Source organism: Furipterus horrens, unplaced genomic scaffold (assembly GCF_987537825.1).
Source record: "Furipterus horrens unplaced genomic scaffold, mFurHor1.1.pri manual_scaffold_6, whole genome shotgun sequence".
Taxonomy (NCBI): Eukaryota; Metazoa; Chordata; class Mammalia; order Chiroptera; family Furipteridae; genus Furipterus; species Furipterus horrens.
In genome coordinates, this window is record NW_028327176.1 from 3,937,833 (window position 1) to 3,961,308 (window position 23,476).

Consider the following 23,476-nt stretch of genomic DNA (forward strand, 5'->3'; position numbering starts at 1 on the left):
CCACGTGCTTTCATATACGTGAGTGCATTGGAGCCTCACAATGACCCTGTGAACTGGGGTTATCACCTCTCTTCTGTGATGAGGAAACTGAGGCTCAGAGCGGTGACGGGCTGTGCTCAAGCTCACACAGTACGTTGGTAGTCAGGCCTTGGTGCTGATGCAGCTTGGCTTTCCTGCCATTGGCTTCGGGTTGCCCAACCAACAAGCCTTCGCTGCGCACTTGCTGTGTGCTGTCGGGAAGGACAGCAGGCCCAGCGTCCGGGCCGAGCCCTGGCCTGGGAGGGAGGGGGCAGCCGCGGGCCGGCAGGCCCCAAGCAGGGGGAGGAGCGAGGCAGGTGTATGGGAGGGTGCTGCGGCCGTCAGGTGGGGACAGCACCTGCGGGAGGGTAGTGTGACACCCGGCAGAGCCTCGGATGCCTCCGTGTCCTGCTCCCAGAGCAGTCGGGCCCGGGTTCTCGGAGGTTTACTTCTGCGGAGAGACATCTGGGAGTGTGCGGGACCCGCCCCCAGGGGGGCAGAGAGCGGGCGGAACGGTCCTGCTTGCCCTCTGTTTCCTGTTTAGATGAGCCTTCGCTCCTTCGGGAAGGAAAGGTGAGCTGTGGGGATGGAAGGAGGCCGAGGCCGTCACAATGTTCTCTTGTAACATCCTGCCAGTTGGCAGCCTGACCAGGGACATACCAGTCCCAGACGCTTATCTGCACGGATGGGATCCCCTTTCTGCCGCTGCGGGAGCACAGGGCGCTGATGCCGCGGCAGAGCCCGGCAGCCCTCTGCCACTCTCCCCGGACCCCCATGCTGTATGGGGTCCTCATGCCTCCAGTGGTCCCTACCCTGCCTGTCTTGGGACTCAGGGTGTGCACCTGTGTGTGTGTCTGGGCACACACGTACATGCGTGTACATGGATGCTGTCTGCGTGTGGGCACACGTGTTTATGTGCACGCTTGTGTGCACACATACAAGTTGGTGTGTGTGTGTGTGTGTGCATGTGCCCACATGTGCACATTAACTAGACTGGTGCCACCTGGGGGCAGGGTGGGTCCCTCTCACGTCCCCCCAGCACTCAGCACAGGCCTGACATTAATCAGGTGGTCAGTGGAGCTTTGGTGGCCGCCTGTGGCCTCCCTGGGAGCGGCTGACTGTCTGGACGCAGGGCGCGCTCTTCTCCCGCGCTCAGTGCGCCCTCAGCCCTGGCCCAGCCGCACCCTCCCGAGGTCTTGTCAGTGTTTACTTGGCCTGGCCTGCGCTGCGTCCCCCCGATCGCCATCCTCCGGCCTCCAGCACTGCGCCGGGCTTGGGGTTCAAGGTCGGCGGGGGGCTCGCCGCGCGTCTCCGCCGTCTGCGCCGGCAGCTCCAAGTGGCGCTCAGGAGTCGAGTTCCAGCGCTGCAGCGCTTGCGCAGCTCAGAAACAGACAATGTGATTGCATCTGTTGGAAGGCATTGCCGCCCCAGCTTCGTTTGCTTAGGCGGCTTCTCTCCCGGGAGGGGGGACGGCAGGGCAAGGTCTACCCGACGACCAGGCTCTCCCCGAAGCATGCCCTCCGAGCTGGCAGGGGCTCTTCCTTGGGTGGGGAATCCCCAGACTGGAGGCCACCTCCTGCAGGGCCGGGACCGGCACTGGCTGCCACCCATCTGCCCCAGTGGCAGGACCTGCCCTGCGCCCCTGGCCAGTGCACTCACCCTGAGGATGTCACTGCGGGGGTCGGGGTTGGGGTCCTGCCCTCCAGCTGCTCAGGGCCAGGAAGAAGGACCCAACCCATTCAGCTTCAGAAGTCACCTTCCTCCTGTGCCCCATCTTGCCCCTCAGGGGTTGTTTCCTTGGGGCTCACGTTCAGCCCCGGCCTCAGTGGCCATGGTGGCCAGCTGTTCTTTCCTTCGCCCCTGGGGAAGTCCTTTCTGGGTCTGCTCAGCCTGACAGAGTCCCGGGTGTTGCAGGATGCCCTTCTCAGCCCTGCAGGGGCACCGCCTCCCTGCCTTCCGAGTGTAGCAGTTGCATGGCCAGCAGGCGGGAGGCCCGGGCGGTGCTGTAGCCTGGTAGCTGTAGTGCTTGCCCTGTTGCGTCCTTGGGCTCTGCGTGGAGCCGGCCCGAATGCGAACGCGGAGCTCTGTCTGCTTCCCCTCCCAGCAGCAAGACAGGGTGCAAGGTTAAGCCCTGGTGCACCTCCCACCCCTGCTGCTCCCAGAAAAGAGTGAGTTCTAAGGACCCGCGGAGAAGAGAACCTACGTGGGAGCAAAGCTTTCAGGCTTTGCCGGCCCCCTGCCCCAGCGTGGTTCAGTTTCCTCCTCGCCCACCCCCTTGCCCTCCAAGTGAGGAAGTCAGCTGGACTCTTGCTCTGGGGCGACCTTAGGTGTAGGGTGAAGCCGCTGCAGGAGACCCAGGCCTGCGGCTAGGCCTCCAGTTTTGTCTCCCACGATGCTGGGCATGTGACGGCGTGCGGGTGACTCTGCTTCTGCCCGAGGAATGAGAATTGGGCCAATGCAAAAGTCAGGTCGTCTGCTGAGAAAACATGCTTTTGTCTGTAGCGGTTTAATGAGTGGTTGTAGATAGGCGTGCCCGTGGGCCTCCTGGTTGCCTCATAGTTCCGTTCCGTTTGACAAGCTTTGTAAGCACCCGCCTGGTGGCAGGAGCGAGGTCAAGAACTGGGGGACCCACCCCACCTCCAGGCTCACAGGGCAGAAGGAGAGGTTCTCCCAGTGGGAGCTCTGGGAGTAGATCCTGAAGCCTTCCTGCCTGGAGGCGGTGGTGGTTGAGCCAGCCGACTTGTTGGACACTGGTTCCCTATTTATCAAATAGTAATGGATGTGTTGTGTTTGGATGCATCAGGAAAAGCTGAACGTGGGCTAAAGGAAGCCCAAGTTCAACCAGACCAGAATTAGCTGCACTTTAAGAAGTTCAACCTAGGATCTGGAGAAAGGAAAAGGCTTTGGCCTCATTAGGCCACCCCCAGGGTGTCCTTGAAGCTTTTTCACTCCTTGAAATGTGCTTCTTGCCTGGTGGAAAAAACAACTTTCTCCTGCTATATATAGCCTTATCTCCAGGCGTAGACACACACCGTCCACTTATCTTCAAGGAACTCCTGGGCTGGGCCCCGGGGGTGCTGGGCACTCAGGACCGTGTTCTGCCTTCTGCCCACGTGGAACCCAGACACTTGTCACTGGGGCGGCCCCGGTGGAGGCAGTGCAGTAAATCTGGGCTGTTTTCTGCTTTCGTTCCGGGTTTCTCCTTCCCGTGGCAGGGGCGCCTCTAGTTTGTTTTCTGCCACCCTCGTTCCCAGCGGTCCTTGTGGGGGGGCCCTGGGGGGGCGTGTACGTCTGCGTGTGCCCACAGTGCATCTGTGGGACCAGGGAGGGGGCAGGGGCCTCCGGGTTAGGGCTTGGCTGGCTCAGTTCTGGCCCGTTTTGTGACTTTGTCCCCACCTCTGGTCCTCGCGTGCAGAGCTGGACTGTCTCTCTGAGGAACAGTTATTACCACATGGGCGGGAAGAGGCTCCCAGGAGCAGGGGAGGTGCTGGCACTTGGACAGTCTGCCCCGTGACGCCCGGACGCTGAGGTCAGGCTCTGGACAATGAGGGGACCCTGCACTAGCCTGTGGCAGCCTGCAGGAGCCTGCCAGGGTGTGTGACCCAGGGCCACCAAAAAGGTGCAGTAGGACCCTCCCTTATGTTGACAGATCCCAGGGTACGCTCCTTCGTCTGGTGGTGCCCCATTCCTGGGGGTCTTGAGGGCTCAGGCAGCAGCCCTGCCGTGGGAGGACTTGTGCTCCAGATCCCACCTTGCCACTGGCTCCTGGCGGGGCTCCCTCCTCGTGGGCCTCCGTGTCCTCCTCTGTAAGGTGGGGGGCCCATCTGAGACTGTCACCAAACTGGAATTGGACAGATGGTGGGGCTGCCCCCTTTGCCTGCCTGTGAGACGCAGTCGTGAGCCGACTGACGGGCGGAGCAGGGACGCAGGGCCATGGAGCGGCCGAGACGGTGACGGGACAGTTGGGCGGGTAGATGGGGGCGTGTGGCATGTGGCGTGTGTGGCCCTGCCGTCTGCAGTCGGGGGGCTGGTGCGTCGGGCCTGCTGTGGGGTTAGAAGGCAGAGCCAGGCTGGATATCCATCGGCCCCTGGAGCTGGGCGGACAGGCAGAGCTGACGCCCATCCCTGCTCTGTGTTTGACCTGGTTTATGACTCCCCTCTGCAAAGAGCTTTTCTTAGCACACTGTCTGTCCGCCTTGTTCACTCGGGGGCTTTCTGTGTCCTCTGAATGCAGAGTTTCACCTGGGCTTTGAAGCCCCGGGTAGCTCACCGGGTTGGGTGCAGGGGACAGGGTGGCCTCCCAGCTGGACGGCTCTGGGCGCTGGCCCCCCGCTGCACACAGCCCTGGCCCAGGCATCCTGTTTCCGTGGAGAGGGGTCAGCGGGGAGAGGGGACTGTGGAGAGACCATGTCCTTCCCACGGCAGCGGACACTGGCCTTTGTCTCCCGGGCCAGGCTTTCCCTCGCCCTCTTCATTTCAAAGTTCTCGGTTTCCCTCCCAGGTTGCTCTGTTCAATGTGTAGAGACCAGCTGAGCAGAGGTGACAACTGACCTAGCCCTGCCCAGGAAGTCCCCATGGCCGGGCCCTGGGGGTTTCACCCCTACGATGTGTGGGGGCCCCTCTTCCCACCCCTATCCCTTAGTGCCCTCTTGAGTGAACAGATCAGTGCTGCAGGGACCCCTAGAAAGGGAGTGTCCCTCTCTCCCCAAAACTGTCCTTCCCCTCAAGTGAAGAAGGTCTTGAACAGGTGTGACTTCAGGCAGCTTGGAGTGACAGCCACATGCCAAGCGCATGAGGACAGCAGGCCTGAGCCCTGCGGATGCTCTGGGAAGAAGGGCGTGTGGGTAAGCCCCCTGCCCGTGGGACCGAGAGCCCGGTGGCTGAGGCCCGGGACTGAGGGGCTTGTCCAGGAAGGGGCAGGACCGGGCGGGCCCCGAAGCAGCTTCTCCACTCACCATGCTGCTTCCGTATGAATAAGACATGAGGCGGTGGAGGCCCTCCAGTATCATTATCATCTGACTTGATAATAGAAAAATTAAAATTTAAAGTGGTCTAAAGTGACAAGTGACAGAAATGTTCCTGGAAACCGGAGATGGGGTGCCAGAGCAGAGCTCAGCCTGAAGCCCCCGTCTCCCTTAAAGGCCCCCACCAGCTTGGAGGAGCAGGCTTGGCTCCCACCTGGCCCTCAGCCTTCTGGGACCAGGAAGGCCTCCTGGCCAGGCGTGGCCTGCCTGGGAGCCCTGGCGTGGCCAGCAGCATCCCCCCACACATCTGTGATGACCTCGCTGCATGGGAGGCCAGCCCCAGCACGTGGGACCCCTCGCCATTTGTCCCCAAGGAGCTCATCTGGATTGAACCTTCGTAATCCTTAGTCTGCCTGTCCCGCACCCCCGCCGCCCCTGGGCTCCTGTAGAGCTGACTTCCTAATGCATTTTAGCCTCTAGGAGAATCCAGCCTGGACAGGCCCTCAAGGCCCCAGTCTCCTGACTGGCTGATCTAGGCACTCGGGGTGACCTGGCGGGGTTAGCTAACCTGCCCCGTCCCCACTGCTCCGCGCCCTCCTTCCTTCCTGCGGGGTGACCTGGATCTTTCCCGGAGCCGCTGGGCCGCGTCCTTCAGGTCAGTGGGGCAGGGCGCGGGAGCCCAGGGAAGGCAGGCTGTTAAGACATTAACTTTAATTAGAAGAGTTATGTAACATGGCATCAGAAAGTTGGCCAGACGCAGGGCAAAAAAAAAAAAAAATTGCTGACTGTGGCCTCCCAACACAGGTGCCTCGGCCCCGTGTGCCTCTGCCCGCCTTTGTCTCCGGTGGCATGTTGGCACCTACATTTTGTGTTGAATCTTGGACTCCCCTGACTGCCTCCCGGCAGTGCTCGCGGTCTTGAAGGACTGCAGTGGGGGGCTGTTTGTCTCTGCAATTTTGTGGCGCACAGGATGCAGAGACGGAGGCCCTGTCCCGCCTCAGGGAGCTGACCGTCCGGAGGGAGGTGCGGTCTGGACTGAACAAGTCCTGGTGTCCGCTGCCCGCCGGCCGTGCTGGGTGCAGGGCAGGTGTGGCGTGGACCCGGCCTGCCCCGTGGGAGCACGCAGGGAGACAGACGCAAGTGTTCTGTCAAAGCATGTGACCAGGGTTCCCGGGGAGGCAGGGGCGGGGTGTGGGGCTGGGGGTGCTGGGTAGAAAGGGAGAGAATGCTTTGCGTGGGGTCTGAGAAGGGCCTGGGAACTGAGCTGGGTGTCAGCGTGCGAGAATTGGGTCAGAGGAAGCGGGCAGATGTGTCTCCCCAGGGTATTGACTAGGCAACCCAAGGCAAAGCTGTCAGCCAGGCTCAGCAGTAAGAACACAAATTTCGACAACCGTACCATTTTTCACAGTCATTGCATTAGCTATATCATCACTCTTTGGGGTGAACATGAATTCCAAAGTCAGAATTGACCTGGATTTAAGCCCCAGATCTTCCTTTTGAATTTCTTATTTTTATTTTATTTTTTAGAGAGAGGGGAATGGAGGGAGAAAGGGAGGGAGAGAAACATTGATGCAGGAGAGAAACATGGATCGGTTGCCTCTCGTATGTGCCCTGACCGGGAATCAAACCGGCAATCTTTTGCATTGGAGGACGACACCCAGCCAATGCCCAATCTTTCGCTTTGGGGGACAAGCCACGCTGGTCAGGGTGCCCCAGATCTTCCTTTCGGCAGCCCTGTGGCCCTGTGACCTTGGGCCAGTTAGCTCACTTCCAGGCTGTGGTTTGCTCATATTTGGGGGTGGGGACAGTACCTCCCTCCAAGAGTTGGGGAACAAAATGGAACCCCAGTCTCTCAGACAGAGCCTTACCCATGGAGGACCCAGCAAGTGTGGGGTCTCTTTCTGCCCTTCTTTTGTATCTGAAAAAAAAACCTGTCAATTAATAAAATGATTCGGAGCGGGGTTGGAAGAAGATACGTGTCCATATGAGCCCTGACCAGTTACTAACGTACAATTTTCAAAGATCCCATTCTGGTGCTGAAAATGTTAGGTGGCTGGCCACACCGCATGGAAACTCGCTGACCTGTATACTTAAATGAGCGAGTTTTATTGTATGTAAATTACACCTTAAAAAACTTCGCAATAAAAGACCCCCTTCTTCATGCCGACAAAGCATGTGAAATACCCGGGTCTGGCATTAAGGAGGAATGTGCCTGACGCAGATGAAGAGAAAAAAAATGGCATGAAAACATTCTGCCATTGCTAATTTTTTCTATTACGAAGGTGATAGGTGTGCATTCACCATTCAGCGGGTGTTCATTGGGTGCCTGCTATGTGCCAGGCACATTTTAGGCCCTGAGGATAGGCCTGAAAATTAATACAAAATAACAAGCCTGCCTCAGGAGCACACGTGTAGTGGGGGGGACGAGGAGTCAACATGATAAGTAAGCCCGTGACAGCGAGTGTCCGGGGCCACGAGCCATGGGAAGGACTTGAGCAGGACCCTGGGGCGTGGGGGGTGTTAGAGGGAGGGTCTTGCCATTCTAGGTAAGAGGGTGGTGGCACCCCTCATTAATAAGGTGATATCTGGAGGCAGTGTGCGTGGCGGACCCCAGGCAAGGCGGAGAGAGGACTTTTGGAAACTCTGCAAGTCTGAATGAGGAAATAAACCCCCAGCCGGGCCGGGCAGCCCCACGTCACCCTGTCTTACCTTTCCTGCTCTCTGGATGCCCCCAAATTTAAGTTCCCCCGAGCGAGACTGTGATGTAACCTGTTTAACATAATAACTTATTGAATACCTTTTCCCATTTTATTAAAGTGGTCCTTTGTGGCCCGATTTTGCAGGCTTGGGCCGTATTTCACTCCTGGGCATGCACTATCACTTATCAGCGCTTGGTCCTTCTAGAAGGCTCCGTGGGGAGGTCGGTGCAGGACGCGGCGGCTGGACGAGGCTGCCGTCTGATGTGCACCTGTGGCGGAGGAGTACGTCCTCCAAAATATTTTTGATCCGGTTCTACGTGTTCAGTGCCCATTGTCAGAAGGTGAAAACTGCAGCAGAGAAGAAGACAAGTGTAACCCCCAGTTCCATAGTTCAGAGAAATCAGAGCCAGCGCCTGGGATTGTCCCTTCTAGCCCATATTTATCTACAAAGGGGCAGAGACACACAGAAGTGGCGTCCTTGGCGGCATGTCCGCCTCACACCCCACGTATCTATTTTGTATCGTATCCCCGTTTTCCTGTGCTGTTCAAAGTGTTTGCAAACCTGATTTTTAATGGCTGGTATCAGAAGGTTTTGGATGTGGACATGATCCAGCCCGGCCTTCTCTGTCCCTGGAAGGTGATCTTTGGGCCCTCGGCACCTCCCGGGAACACCAGGGCAGAGCAGGGACCTGGGACCGGGTGCCACCCCTGTGTCCTCCCCACCTGACCACTCTGCCTCCGTCTACTGGCAGCGTGTTCGAGTCTCTACTGCGCAGGCCTGTCCACTTGAGCAGGTGCAGCCGGACATCCAGAGACCAGATCTGAAGGTCCTCTCACTTCCCAGCAACCCTGCCTCCTCCTTTCTGTGTGTTTCTCGGAAAGATTGTGACGATGAGCCAGGTGTTCGTGGTGGGAGTTACTTTGAAGGGGCCACGCATGGGCACCCAGAGCACAGAGTGGGCCTCCTTTCTGAGTGGGCAGGGCTGCGGGAGGGGAGCCAGGCACCCAGCCTTCTGAGTTCAGCGGGGCGCGGAGGTGACGGAAGCTGAGCGGTGGGATTTAGGCAACCTCAGTGACAGGCGGATACCCAGCTCCCCCAGCCCCCAGCAAGGCCTTCAGTGCTGGTGACATTGGCTCTCGGATGTCTCGTGACAGATGCTGTGTCATTTGCCCTGACCGTTGACAGCATTTTCATCCGCCGCTTTATGGGACGTGGCGTGTACATCAGATTGGCTGAGGATAAAAAACTGGACCGATATTAAATTCCAGAAGCTCTGGGAGGTTGAAAGGATGAGCAGAAAATGAGGTGAAATCTAGCAGGTTGCAGGCCCGCTTTGCCCCTCGGTGTAAGGATGGACTCGCTCGTCTGTGAGTGAGGAAACCGTGATCAGCTGTGGGAGCTCGCAGGCTCGCGTGGATCAGTCACCGAACTGGAACCAGGGGCGAGCCAGGCTCTGGGTCCTCCGGGCCACGCTGCGGGAGGTAGGGGTGCCCTCTTAAGGGAAGGACAGGGGGACTCCTGGCTGTGCCCACCTGGAGGTACGTACAGGAATCGTAATCACCCCGAAAGCTCTGCCCAGCCCTAAGTGTACAAGCGCCCACAGTGCTGAGTGGGCCGAGCGTTGGTGGTGCACTCTGGGGTGACTTTCCTCCCGCTGCACAGATTAGCAATGGAAGACACCCAGCTCTCAGTCAGGAAGTGCACGAGGCCCGGTCTGGAGACGCCAGGCTCCTACACTCTGGGGCTGGCACGAGGTGTGTGGGCAGGTCTGCGGAAGAGCCCTGGGTACCAGCCTGCCCTCTTAGTGGGCATGCAGCCCTGAGAACCAGAGAGCATTGACGTTGGCTCTGCCGCGGCACGGTGGGGGTGGATCAGTGTTTGCTGTTTGCGTCTTTAGTATGATCAGTCCCTGCGCTTCTTCCATCCGGGCCAGACCTGCAGGCACCTGGGCGAAGGCCTCCCTAGCTCTGGTGCCCTCCGGCACCTCTCACAGGAGAGCTGGGGTTGCTGACTCCAGCCCACTCCCCTTTGTGGCATGTCACAGGAGTGCCTGTCCTTGCCTGGGTGCGGAAGCTTCTTGGGGAGACCCTGGCAAGGCTGCTCCCTAAACCCCACCCCTCCACCTTTCTTCCTGCTCTCTCTGCAGAGGTGACTCTGGTTCATTCTTCATGTCTCTGTTTAGGTGTCACCTCCTCCAAGAAGCCTTCCCAGATCCTTCAGGAGGACTGATGCCTTGCGGTGCTCCTCACCCAGCATCCTGCAGTCACCCCCCTCCTGGCAGTGCCACTTTGCCCCCTCACCTCCTAGGGCACTTCTGTGGGCTCTTTGGAAGGCAGTTGTTTGGGGTCGCTGCTGCCCCTGGGCCCCTGGGCCGATGCTGGCTCCTACTAAGAGTTCAGTTATATGTGTTTTAAATAAGAGAAAAAAAATGCACCAGTGAGACTTCAACTTCAGCTCAAAGACTAGCCTTCCACCCTAATAAGCAGGGTCAGATGTGGGAACCACTGGCGCCTTCGTTGGCCTGGGTCCCCGGGGTCACTGCCACGTCCTCATGGGGGCTGCTGCCCCCCCGTCTGAGTATCTAGGTGCCCCGCGGGGCCCCGCCTGGGAGGTGCACGTAACTGACGTAGCAGGTAGGTCATGAGCAAGGCGCGGTCCGCGGGCTTCATAAGGGCTCCTTAAGGATTCAGTGTGCTTTGAGCAACAGTCCTGGCCTGACTCCGCTGAGCCCCAGCAGGAGTGGCCCAGGGACCGGGCATCGGCCCGGGCGGTGGCTTCTGTAAGCCTCGGGCCTGGGTTTCCGCGTGGGGACGGGTAGGTGGCAGTGGCGTGGCGCCCTCTGGACTGCCCGGCACACTGCACGGAGTGGGTTCTTCCCTCCGCACGGAGGCTTGGCCTCCGGTGTGGACGCTGACCGTTCAGGCAGCAACGAGGGACGGCCCGTGTCAGCCTGCCTGGCCTCTGAGCAACTCGGGGTGTCCGACACCCCGTACAGGCTCCTGCCGGAGCTCCCGTGCCGCCCAGACCCGCGTCAGCGCTCTCCGACAGGACAGCGTGGACCGTGCTCTGCGGGAAGACCCCGTGCGGTGTGATCGGACGGAAGGCAGGGCTCAGAAGTGCGGAACGCTACCCCAAGGGCCGGCTGTTCTGTCCCCACTCCTGTGTGGGACGGGGGTGCCCGCCGTCGCTGCTCCCCGTCTTCCTGTTTCTGCCGCCACACGGCAGGCCCCACGACACTCTCCCTTGCAGCCCCGTCTCTGAGAGCCCCTCCCTGTGGGAGGCGGGGGGCGTGCGGGCGTCCTGGGCTGGCCGTCCACGGCGCCGGCTGTGTGGGAGGCGCTGTACCCGCAGGGACGGTGGCCCTTTACTTGGGAACGAGGGTGTGTTTCTGTCGGCGCTCCCCTTGCACTGGCTTCTGTCCCCAGTGGAGAGGTGCCACAGGGGACATGCTCCTGTCGGGGCCTCTCCTCGGCACTGCTGACGTTTTGGGCTTCGTGACCCTTTGCTGCATGGGAGGGTGTCCAGCACTCGGGAGGATGGTCAGAGCGCCGGCGGCCTCCACCCGTTAGATGTCAGGTGGCCGCCCCGGTTGAGAACCACTGAGTACATATGTGCATGCGCGCACACACACACACGCACGCGCACACACGCCTTTTTGCTGGCAGTCTGGATGGGCAAGCGTGCTTTCTTGAGTCAGGTCAGAAAGGTTGGGCCAGGGCAGGAAGGCTGCCGGTGTTGTCCCTGCAGAAGACCCCCTGTGGAAAGACAGGGACCGAGGGACAGAGCCCACACCCTCCCATCAGACGGGACAGCTCTGCAAGGACAAAGCGTGCTGTATGTTGAGTCATGTGCTCACCATTTCCCCCCACACTGACCCTGCGGCTGTGTGCCCGGCGGTGAGCTGGGCTCCCGTGAAGACCCCGTCCCCTCTGCTGTTCTCCGCTTGTGGGGCTACAGGCACAGATCCCAAATCCCAGCCAAGTGCCCTGCTGGAAGTGAGAAGCCAGGAGCTTGGGGGCGTCCTCACGGAGGATGGGGAGCGGGATAGGAAGGGACAGAGGTTCCAAGCGCAGGAAGCAGCCTGTCGGTGGGCCAGAGCGGGGCAGGCTTTAAAAAACTCACCGACTTCTCTTCCCAGCTGGGAAAGAGCTGAGCAGCCTGGGGTCAGGGATAGGGAAATGGAGACCAGAGGCCATGCAGAGACGCCTCCGTGAGTGGCCTCTGCTGAGTGCTAGTGCGTGACAGTGGCTTTGCAAATGTTCCTTCTTGTCATCGGAAACCCACTGGAGCATCTGGAGCCCCAGACGCTGAGACCCTGACGGGGCTGCCCGCCCTGGGAGGCCAGCCGAGCTGTGATGGCTCCAGGGCTCCTCCAGGACCCCAGCCCCTTCTCCTGGTGGCCTCTGCCCGGGGCCCTTGTCAGACGTGCTGCGTCCGGGCCGCACCCTGGAGGGCGTCTGGGCCCAGGAACCTGCGTTCTCTGACTCCAGGCTTGTGTTCCTGACCTGGAAGGCGATTCAGACCCTGGAGGGAGCACTGGGGGCGGGGGTGGGGGGGCTGTGGGTGAGAGGCAGCTCCGGGAACTGACTCCTTCGGGGCACATGCACTCTGCTCCGGAGCCCCGCCTCCCGCTGGCCGGGCCGGCTGTGATTTTCCATTTGACACTGTGCTGATTTCACTCGCGTTGCAGGATGGAAGGCAGTGTGGGCAGATCCCAGTGAGAGCTGCCTACGTGCCGGGTGACGGCGGAACGCGGCGTCTGCTTGCCCAGCGGTGTTGCTAATGGGGTTCATGAGCCTTTGGGTGTTTGTGGTGCGGTAGCTGGGGCGGGAGCACAGTGCTGCTCACTTGTGGGAAATGAATAATTCATTTGTGTTTTCAGCTGACTTATCCCTCCGTCACAGACAGGCAGCTGAAGGCAGTCGGCTGCTGAGTAAGTAGCTCAGGCGGGAGAACCTGGTTCGTCCCCCAGGCTCCGATGCCTTTGTGCTCCGGCCCGGGCACCTGCTTGCAGGCGGCTGACGCGCGGGCAGCGTCCCAGTGGAGCCCAGAGGTAGTGCGGTCCGGTTTTCCGTCCTTCCACAGCGTTGTGCTTACAAAGGAGTGTGCGCTCCTCAGCCCGGGTGGGGCACAGGGCGGGCAGGGACGAGGGCAGGTGCCTCGCTTCCTTTATCTCTTTATTGATGAGGGACTGGCGTGCATTCAAGTGCGCGTCTTATAAGCTTACAGCGGGTTGAATTTTCACAAAATGAGCGAATCTGTGTAGCCAGCGCCCATAAGGCCCCCACGGCCCTTTCTGGTGGTGACCCCCCCCCCCCCCCCCCCGCGCAGTAGCCCTTGCCTTGCGTTCCATCCCCGCCCACCCGGGGTGCCTGTTTTCATTCCTCCCGCTAAGGGAACCGCAGCCTGTGGCCTTCGCGTCTGGCCGTGTCCCTCGGCGTTGCGTGTGGAGAGTCATCTGTGCTGCGCCTCGTAGGGGTTCATTCTGGTGGCCCTCTGCTCTTCCATTGGGTGGACACACTATCGTCTGTCTGTCGCTTTGTTGCAGATGGACATTGAGACAGTTCCTGGCAGGGACTGTCATCAGTTGGGCAGCCATGAGCATTCTTGTACGTGTCTGGTGGACGTGGGTCCATCTTCCTGTTGGGACCAGATCAAGGAGTTGAATTCCTGGGTCCTGAGGTCTGTGTGGTCACCTTTAATAAATACACCCCCAGAGTGGCTGGGGAGGGTCGCTTCCTTTGGCGACAAGAGCTCAGATACACTGGTCACGGGAGTGGATGTGTACGGGAACGTGCTTGGCCGGCACCCGATGCCCTAGGTGACCAGAGGGCTGGTTCTGGGCCCTGGTCACGGCCACGCAGGGCTCGGGGCTTAGTTCGCTGTCGCGTCAGGTGTCCTTTCCAGCCAGGCCCCCTGGGGTGAATCTTGCAGCGTAGGTGGGCTCACCTGCTCTGCTTGGCTTCCACAGTGTGTTCTGTGGCTGTTCCCAGGCAGGACCCCACCTCGGTGACATGTGCAGAACACGCAGCCCCCCCTAACTCAGTCCTGGAGTCGCGCAGCGGAAGAGAATGCGGCTACGGAGAGCGGCCATTGTGCAGAACGTCTGCGTGACAGTATTCTGCGCGCCGCTGCCCTCGTTTCCTGGGGTCTGTGGTGGAATCAGTCACCCTGAGACCACAGCGCCACCCCACCCAGCTCTGACCTGGACCTCACTGTAGTTTTCTCCCTCAGGGGCTTTGCTTCCTAGTGAAGTTGGATTTCAGGGTATATTACAATGATTTGTCATCTCTCGAGCACACGCGTGCCCTGGTGTGGGCGGGCAGGGGACAGATCAGAGTCTGCGTGTGTGCCCGGGCACCGGGGGCGTCCAGTCTGGAAGAAGGTGCATTTCTAGCTGCTCCTCCCGAGAGCTGGCAGCAAGGACAATGGGCAATGAGCCCCTCCATGCCTGGGCCACTTGAGGAGGAACTGACCCCAGAAATGGCCCTAGAACCCAACCTCTTAGGGGGCCACTGCAGTGCCCTGGGGTGGCTGCCTGCTGCCGTTCTGGGAACTGAGCCGACAGGTCATTGGAAGCTCCTTATGGTTGGGACCTAGTGTTGCACCAAGAGGCTGCCCCCGAGCCCCGTGACTGCAGAGAGATCTGAGAGCTTGTGTCTCCTGGCCACCCTGACACCTGGCACACACCTGAGTGTACCCACTGGGCTGTGGGCTCCTCAGATTGTCCCTGCACCTAACGCACGTCATGCACCGGGCCAGACCCCTGGATCTGAGGCTGCCGGATCCTCGCGGTCAGCTGGGGTGATGAGCGCAGAGGCCCGGATGTCCCCTGGTGGCAGCGCTGGGAAACCCCGGGGTTTGCCTCCCCGCCCCTGTGACCCCGCTCTTTGCCCTCTGACCCCTGGGGGAGAGCAGTTCAGGAGCACTGGCGGAGATTCCTTTTTTAAAACAACTTTATTGAGATATAATTTACATGCCACACAGTTCACTCCAAGGAATCAAGAGATTTTTATTATATTCACCCAGATGCACCCCCATCACTGCAGTCAATTTTAGATTATTTCCATCACCCCCAAAAGAAACCCCGTACCCTGGAGCCGTCACCTCATGGCCCCCCGCCGCCCGGGCCCCAGCCCTAAGAAGCCGCGAGTCTACCTTTTCTGTCTTTAGATTTCCTGTTCTGGACATTTTATGCGGTGGACTCATACAGTATTTGTTCTCTGGGGTTTGACTTCTTCACTTAATATTTTCAAGGCTCTGCTTTGCTGTAGCCCCGGCCGGGCCAGTACTTCGTTTCTGTTCATGGCTGAGCGGTACTCCATGGCAGGACCAGACCACATTCTGCTTTTCCAGTTCATCCTTTGGCAGACACTTGGTTTGTTTCCACCCGTCGCTTTTCATGAGTACTGATGCAGTGAACATCGTGTACAAGTTTTTGTGTGAACATGTTTTCATGTGTGTTGGGTACTTACCTAGGAGTGGAGTGTCTGGGCTCTATTGTCACTGTAGGTTCGATCATTTAAGGACCCGCCAGTCTGTTGTCCAGAGGGGCTGCGCCATTCCCGTTCCCAGCAGCAGTGCACAGGGACTGGTTTCCCCACGCCCTCGCCGGCACTTGCATGGGTCTGACGTGTCGATTCTAGAAATCTCCGCGGGGGTGAAGTGGTATCTATCTCACTGTGGTTTTGGTTTGCATTTCTCTGATCGCTAATGGCGGTGAGCATCTTTTCGTGTGTTTATTGGCCCCTCGTATATCTTCTTTGGAGACATTTCTACTTAAGTCATTGGATCATTTTTTAATGGGGTTATTTGTCTTTCTGCTGAGTTGGAAGAGTTCTTTATATATCATAGATACAAGTCCCTTATCAGATACATTCTCACCCATTCTGTAGGTTCTGTTTTCATATTCTTGACTGTGTTCTCGGGAGCACAAGTTTTAAATTTTAATGCAGTCCCATGTATCTGTCTTTTCTTTGGTTGTTTGAGCCTTTGGTTCTTATGTAAGAACCCACCGCCCAATCCGAGAGCGCGGAGATTTACCCCGTGTTTCCTTCTAAGAGTTTTACAGTTTCAGTTCTTAATGTTTAGGCCTGCGATTGATTCTGAGCTCATTTTTGTGTGTGGCGTGAGGTGAGGGTCCAACTCCGTTCTTCTGCCCGGCGTCCAGCTGTCCCGGCGCCGTTGGTCAGACAGATATTCTTTCCGCCTGGATGGACTTGCCACACCCGATGAAAATCAGTTGGCCATAGAGACATGGGTTTATTTCTGACTCTCGAATCTGTTTCGTGGGTCTGTCCATCTGTCCCACGCCAGTACCGCACTGTCTTAATGATGGGTGCTTTGTACTCTGTTTTGAAATGGAGAGCTGTGGGCCCCCCTTTGTCCTGTTTCAGGACTGTTTTGGCTGTTCTGGGTCCTCTGCAGTCCTTCGGGGTTTTAGAGGGAGCCTGTCAATGTCTACGCAGGAGTAACCTGGGAAACGCTTCGACCCTATAGAGCGGCTTGCGGGGCAGCACCCTCCTGACAAGGTTAAGTCTTCTGATCCACGGACGTGTGACACTTTTCCAGTTATTGAGATCTTTAAAATAAATGTTTTCCACAGTGGTTTGTAGTTTTCAGAGTGTAAGTTCTGCACATCTTTTGTTAAATTTGTTCCTGTGTCTTTTATTCTTTTTGATGCTATTCATAATGCAGAGGTTTTCTTCATGTCATTTTTGAATTTTCACTGCAAATGTATGGCCGTACAATTACTTTTTGGTTTACAGATCACCACTCAGCCCAGTGGGCCACACCTGCCGGCGCTCAATTACCTTTTTGTATATTGACTTTGTATCCATCAATGTTGCTGAACTTGTAAACAGGCAATGTAAACATATGGTGTTGATACTATACAGTCCTGTAAATATAGTTTCTCTTTCTTGTAACTTCCTTACTAAGACTTCCTTTTCTCCAGCTTACTTTATGGTAAGAGTACGCTATATAATACACATAATGTACAAAATACACGTTAGCGGATCGTTCATGTAATTGTATGGCTTCTAATCAACCGCCGTATATTAGTGGTTCAGTTCTGGGGATTCAGAGTTCCACCCGGGTTTTGACGGTGTGGGGGTTCTGGCCTGTGACTTTTGCATTGTTCCTGGCAACTGTAAATCTGCATTTCAGCTTGTCTAGTTCTTGTGCCTGCTGCAGTAGGTTGTACCTTTCTAGCTGGCCTAGGCTCTTCCAGCATCTTTCCAGGGCCCGTTTCTGCTTTCCGTCATTGCCGGCATTGATTGAGTTCTGTGTGCTAAGCAATTTGGGGGGTACACGCTATTTAATCTTTACAGGAACTGGATGAGCTCGGCAGGATGCTCATCTCCATTTTCTGTGCTAAGCGGTTAAATGACGGGCCAGGGTCACCCAGCTAGGACATGGGCGACCTGGGATGTGAGCCCGGGCCGTCTGTCCACACGGCGCTCTGTGTTTCTCTTCCCTGCTCTCCTGAGGCCCTGTGTCAGACCGGTCACTGCCCCAGCCACCGCTGGAGACCCCAGACCTAGGGGAGGAGGGTGCCTTAGGCCTGGGAGGTCGGGTGATGAGGAAGGGCCCCCGGGAGAAAAGCATCTGTGAACTGGGCCTTGGAGGGGGGCCAGGACAAGGCGCTGCTGTGTGACTGGAGTGTGACCCTCCCAAGGCTTTGCCTTCTACTTCTTCTCTCCCAAGTGCTGGGGGAAAGGATGTCACCAAGAGCCTCCCTGAGGTGCCCAGCAGGTCAGTCTGAATCACCCAGGCCTCCGCAGTTTGCTCTCCTGGAGAGGAAGAAATGTGACCATTTGTATGACAATCGCTAGAGCCACCAGACATAACACAATTATTTCTGCATGATGGCTTCTGCTACTTGAGTCTGTCTGGAGCAAGGACTGTAATCTTTATCTGCCACAGGAGGGCGGGTGGCCGGGGAGCCCCCGTGGCTTAGCGATAGAGCGAGACAGTTTCCCACGCAGCCTGGGAGCCAGAGCCGTCCAGGCCCCAGGAGTGAAGGAGCCCCTCCTGCGAGGAAGCCTGTGTCCCCGCCGGCCCAGCCTCCAGGGCATTCAGCCCACCCACCCTGTCACAGGTGGGACACCCGAATGGCAGGGACCACAGGGGGTGCCTGTCCCGGGGCCACTCAGAGGCAGAGTGACACCTGGGACCCGTGCCACCCAGTACTTCCCCTGTGAGAGCGGCATGCGTCTCAGTGAGGCAGGCTGGGCTGTGATGGAAGGTGTCTGTGTGGATGCGAACGCTGTCACCTGTCACTGAGCTGGCCGCTGAGCCTGTTGGTTGTGATGCTGTCTGACTGTTCATTGGAAGTGGGGCCAGGGCTTGGCTGTGGGTGCTTCTGAGCCTGCACTGTGGCAGGTGGCCCGTCGCGTGATCCTGAGGGTCAGAGACTTAGGTGAGGCTGCAGGTGGAGGCGGGACAGGCCGCAGCGGCTCCGTAGTGCCGCCAGACCTTGAACCCAGTGTGTGGACCACAGAGGCCACAGGTCACGCCTCGCTCTGGCTCCGGCCCCACCTGAGGGATGCCCAGCATCTCTCGGGGAGGTTGGGGGGACTTCTGTTACTGCCGTGGTGGCCTCTCTCCCTCCTGGTGTGGGGGTGCACGTGCCATGGCCCCTGTCCTAAACAGCTGGACGGAGGCCAGGGCCTTCCTGTGCCTAGCGGGGGACTGGTGAGAGCCGTGGCACCCCCACAGGCCCATGGGAGCGCCTGGAGGGAAAGGCGGGGGCCGTGGGCTGGGCGTCCGCAGCCGAGTGACCCGTGCTCCCCTCTTCCAGGGCATGGTCTAGTGGTCCCGCCCAGGTCCGGAGCCAGCCTCTGAGGTTCTGATCCCTGCTGGGCCTCCGCCTTCCCTTGGCTTTGGGTAAGTCACTCCTGGAGGCCTGACGGGCCTGGGGGGTATGGGGTGGGGCCGCCGTGGGGGGCGGGTTCAGAGGAGGGGCCATTGGGGTCTCAGCCCAGCCCAGGAGAGCCCGCCTCAGTGCTCCAGAATTTCCTAGGCCCCAGAGGCAGAGGGTGCCTCTTTGTAATTCCCACCCAGAAGGAGTGACCTTTTCGCGCCATGCCACAAGGCTGAGACCCCAAACCCGTTGAAATGTCACGTTACCACCTTAATTCCAGAGGTTGCTGGGAGCCCAGGGTGATAGCGGTGTGTGTAGGGGGGGCAGCGAGGGGGGAGACAAGTGGCAGGTTGCCAGTTCCATTTGAGGACCCCAACAGGGGTGTGGCTCTGGAACTCAGGTGACGGGCACCCGGCAGCACGTGGCTGCGGGCGCACCCACACGGACGCTGCAGACTGAGCGCCCAGCGTCCAGGGCCAAGGCTGTCCTGCTGACTGTCCCAGGAAGCCACCTCCCCTGGGTGGGGCTCCCTCTCTCTCTGGATAGGGGGGTGTACCTCCCACCTTGATCCTCCTGAGGGGCGGGTGTCTCTCCCACTGTGCACCCCGCCTTGTCCCCGGTCTCCTGCTCACCTCTGTGAAGGTGCTTGCTGGTTGGGACCAGAGTCCCAGACACGTGCGTGTGCCTCCAGGGACAGATCGGTGGTGAGTCTGGGCTTCTCTCCCCAAAGAAAACAGACTCAGCTTCATGTGGAAGGCACTGCTTTCACTGCAGCTGACCCCTGAGCAACTCAGGGGTTGGGGGCTCCCACCTTCCACAGTCAAAAATCAGCTTATAGCTCTTGACTCCCCCAAACTTAAATACGGGCCCTCAGTGTCCACAGGGGATCGGCTCCAGGACCCACCCCCCAACCCCACGGATACCAAAATCTGTAGATGCTCACGTTCCCGCCATAACGGAGCAGTGCCTAGAATCAGTCAGCCTTCCACATCCACGGACTCCCAACTGCGGGTCAAAAATCCTGGTTTCAATGTGAAGTTGATAAAATCTGCAGTTGGTTGACTCTGCATGTGCAAAACCCAGCTGGGCCAACTGTATATTTATTGAAAAAAAATCCACAAAAAAATGGACCTGTGCAGTTCAAACCCGTGTTGGTCCAGGATTAACTGTAGCTCGTTTCCTCCCACTGGCCCTACAGACTGGAGCTGGGAGGCGGGAGGGAGCAACCGGGCTGCGTGCCACCCGGGCATCACCGCACGCACGTGGCCTGGCAGAAGACGCAAGGGCTGGAGCAGGTGCACGGGGCAGCGCCCTGGCCAGGTGGGTCCGGCTAAGGCTAGTGGCCAGGTGTCTGGATGCTGGAGCAGGCGGGGCGTTCAGAGGGGCGCAGGAGGTGGTCCGCAGCGTCTCTTTCATGCCGAGGCCCCGGGTATTTCAGTGCGCACACGGCAAACACTCCATGACCTGTCCCCACCCCGCTGCCACCACCACCACCACCAAGAGATGAAGAGCTCTGGGAATCACATGGCAGTTCTGGCACATGAACATGGGTGTCCTGGATCAGGGGATGGTAAATGCGGGCCCCTGCAGCCGTGGGTCCCAGCCTCCCCTACTTCCCCGCCACAGTCATGCGTTCATAGATTCCACACGTACTTGCTGATACACGCGCGGCCGGGAAGCTTCCCGGCTCTATGGGGAACAAGCCAGAATAAGGCCTGGCCCCCAGGACCTCGCATTCCAGCGGCGGGCAGAGATTGTGAACTCAATAAAATATGAAGTAGGACGGGGAATACAGTTTGGTTTCGGGTGGAGGGCTTAGGGAAGGCCTCGCTGCGAAGGGCTTCGAGCCAACACCCGGGAGAGGCGAGGACGCGGCTTTAGATCTGAGGAGCTGCCAGTGCTGAGGGCGCCCGAGACGTTAGGAGCAGCAGGAAGCTCGGTGTCCCTGGGGAGGACGAGCGAGTGGGGGTCAGAGATGGGCCAGACAGGTGTGTGCGGGAGGGGTCTCACCTGAGAGGCAGGACCCCCGAAATGCTAACCCAGCGAGAAAACAAGTGATAAGCAGTGCGGCCAGAATTGCACCCCACGACGGACCGCCGGGTCCTTTAAACAGTGACCCCTCCTCGTACATGTCAGAGGTAGTTGCTGCTCACAGAGATCTGTTTCTCCGTAGTTCCGGAAGATGTTAGATTAGCAGGGGCATGGGGCCTTGGAGTTCTGCAGGAAAGAAGGCCAGGAGGGCACAATCCCGATCCGTCCTGGATGTTGGGCTGGTGGCCCCCCGAGTGCTCACCGGTCTGCAGAGCCCCGGGGCACCCGGCCCGCCAGGTGTGAACTGCGGTGGCGTGGGGCGGCGCCGAGGCGAGGGGAAATCCCTCCCGTACTGTAAGGTGAGGGTTACTGTTAGAGTGACTCTGGACGACTTTGCAGTATCATTTCCTGTGGGCACTCCCGTCAGCCCTCAGCCACAGGGCAGGTCCTGCCTGGCCAGCATTGTGGGCAGACACGTACGTCTGTGTGTGTGCACACGCACGCTGCGGGCACACATGCACGCACACAAACTGTAGGCACGTACATGCGGGCACACATACTGGGCACACATGCGCACACACTGAGCACACACATAGTGGGCACATGCACATACATGCTGGGCATACACTGGGCACACAAACACACATGTACTGTGGGCACGCACAGGCACACACACTGGGGGCATGCACAAACTGGGCACACACTTGTATTGGGGGCATGCACATGCGTGTATACAGGGCCCAGATTCCAGGGCAGCCCTGAGTCCCCGTCTTCTGTCCTGCTGCCCCCTCGAATATTCTCAGACTTGTCAGACCCCATGTGCATATTCCTAGCTCAGCAGCTATGCAGTGGGAACATGCCCAACAGATGAATGTTTGCTTTCACTGAAGTTAGAGACAGTCTGGGTCGGGGAGTCCCTGGTTGGAAACTCGGAGGCCGGGGGTGGCGGGGAGTGGGGTCCTCCAGGCACACGGAACAGGGCTCCGTGGCCCACAGACCCGTTGGGAAACCGCTGGACCTGCCGAGGGGTTGGGGCTTTTCCGGGGGCAGCCCCCACATAAGCCAGAGCATCCTCCCCCCCCCACCTCCCGACTTCCTGTCGTCAGTTACTGAGGCCTTCCTGTATTCCACGCCCTGGGCTCATCCGTCCTGGGGTTTTCCTCGCCAGGCCCTGGGTGAATGGGTCTCAGCTCTAGGTCCTTGGGGAAAGGGGTCAGGAGGGGACCTTGGTCCCAGCCAGCTCTGTTGACTCTGCCCTCCGGCACCTGAGCACAGTGCCTGGCTCCGAGCAGGGTCACTCGGTGCAGAGGAGAGGAAACTCGTGCCTGGCCTCCCCAACCCCGCTGTAAGTGCTTCGAGGGCATCTCACACGCTTCTGTCACCCCGGCACTCAGCACTGTGATGGTCACTTAGTAGGTGCTCACGGATGTGTGTTGACCCTTCCTGTGTGTGAGTTCTGTCCCTGCAGAATCTATGGCTCTGGCATTGTGCTTTGAAAAACGGCAAGACGCAGCTTTTATGAGCCGTCTTCACTCCTGATTGTAAACAAACCCTGTAACCACGCCGATGGCTGGAGCTGCCGAGGCCTCCGAGGGCAGCTGGCAGGGGGCCGTCCATGCGCCGGGCCTTTCAGCCTGACTGATGCCATTTTTATTGAGAATGACTTACTGTTTTTATTTCTTCCCAAAGATATTAAACATGAGTCAAAAAGCATATGAGATGATTCACTGGAAGTTTTCTCCCAAGCGTAAAAACACAAAAGGAAATGTTTTGGATTGGCGTGCTGAGGCCTAAGTGATACCAGACAGGCATCTGGCCACAGCCGTCCCTCTGTGGGCTCAGCCGTGGGCACCCCGCCCCGCTGAGTGGACCCTGCCCCGCGGACACAGGACCCCTTCGGTGTCTTCAAAACACCGAAGTCTAACATTTATGGTGACATTGCTTACAGACCGTTTCTATCCGAGAGATCTTCGCGTGTGGCCCAGCCTCGTTCATCTGAGCCCGTGAATTGAAGATTTAGTCACCACCCAAGTAGGAAGCTGGCAGATGGCAGAAGTTTCGCGTCCTGCCATCTCCTGGGGAAAGAGCTAAGCGCGAGGTCTGCCAGGAGGGATCCCGTGCGGAGGGACGTAAATCCCCGCTAAGTGAGCGAGCTTCGCAGCTTCGACGTGTGAGAGAGACGTCGATAGGCTGCCTCTCACGCTCCCCGAACTAGGGCCCTGACCCACAACTCAGGCACGTGTCCTGACTGGGAATCGAACCAGCGACCTTTCGGTTCACAGGCTGGCGCTCAATCCACTGAGCCACAGCAGCCGGGGCTAATAACAGCCAGTTCTTACCTGTCCACTACAAACACCCGCTCATCTGCCTACCTGCCATCTTACCTGAAAAAGAATTCACAGGCGCCTTTCTCAAGTATCTTTGGACTAAGACGACAAATTTGAACTGTCCTTCAAGAGATTAGACAGAATTCATAGGTTTGATGCTACTTTTCCTTCTTTCCCCTCCCCGCGCCCCCAGGACGTTCGTTGATCTGTCCGTTTGTTCCATACTGGCTTGTCCTCGTCTGTACCGTCACGTCGTCAGTCCCGTCCCTGAGCATGAAGGTGCCTAGGGAGCAGGACGAGGCACGTGCTGGTCGTGGTCTCCCCAGAGCCGCGGGCCTGGGTCACCGAAGCCGAGGCAGGTCCCCAGGACAAAGTGCGGAGGCCGGCCCCGCCGCCTCCCCAGCGCGGGCCCGCACCAGCCCTTCCCTGGCACCCCGCGATCTCCCACGCACTCACGCCCCCTCGTGTGCAGCGGGCTCCTCCAGGAATGCTGCTCCTGACCCTGTCCCCAGGCCCGTTTTCCCAGGCGGCTCCGGCCCCTTGACACTTCTCTTCACAGCAGGCCCACA

General features: G+C 58.7%; 1 protein-coding gene across 2 annotated transcripts in view; it reads left to right on the forward strand.

Annotated features, from left to right (window-relative positions):
- Positions 1 to 23,476, forward strand: part of HPCAL1 (hippocalcin like 1) — a 77,514-nt gene that overhangs the window by 41,287 nt on the left and 12,751 nt on the right. The window contains exon 2 of one of the 2 annotated variants that reach the window (XM_090280901.1): positions 18,487 to 18,572. The exons of the other annotated variant lie outside the window; for it this stretch is intronic. The gene's annotated coding sequence lies outside the window, so the exon portion shown is untranslated. The remainder of the gene's footprint in view (positions 1 to 18,486; positions 18,573 to 23,476) is intronic. 2 annotated transcript variants of the gene reach the window in all.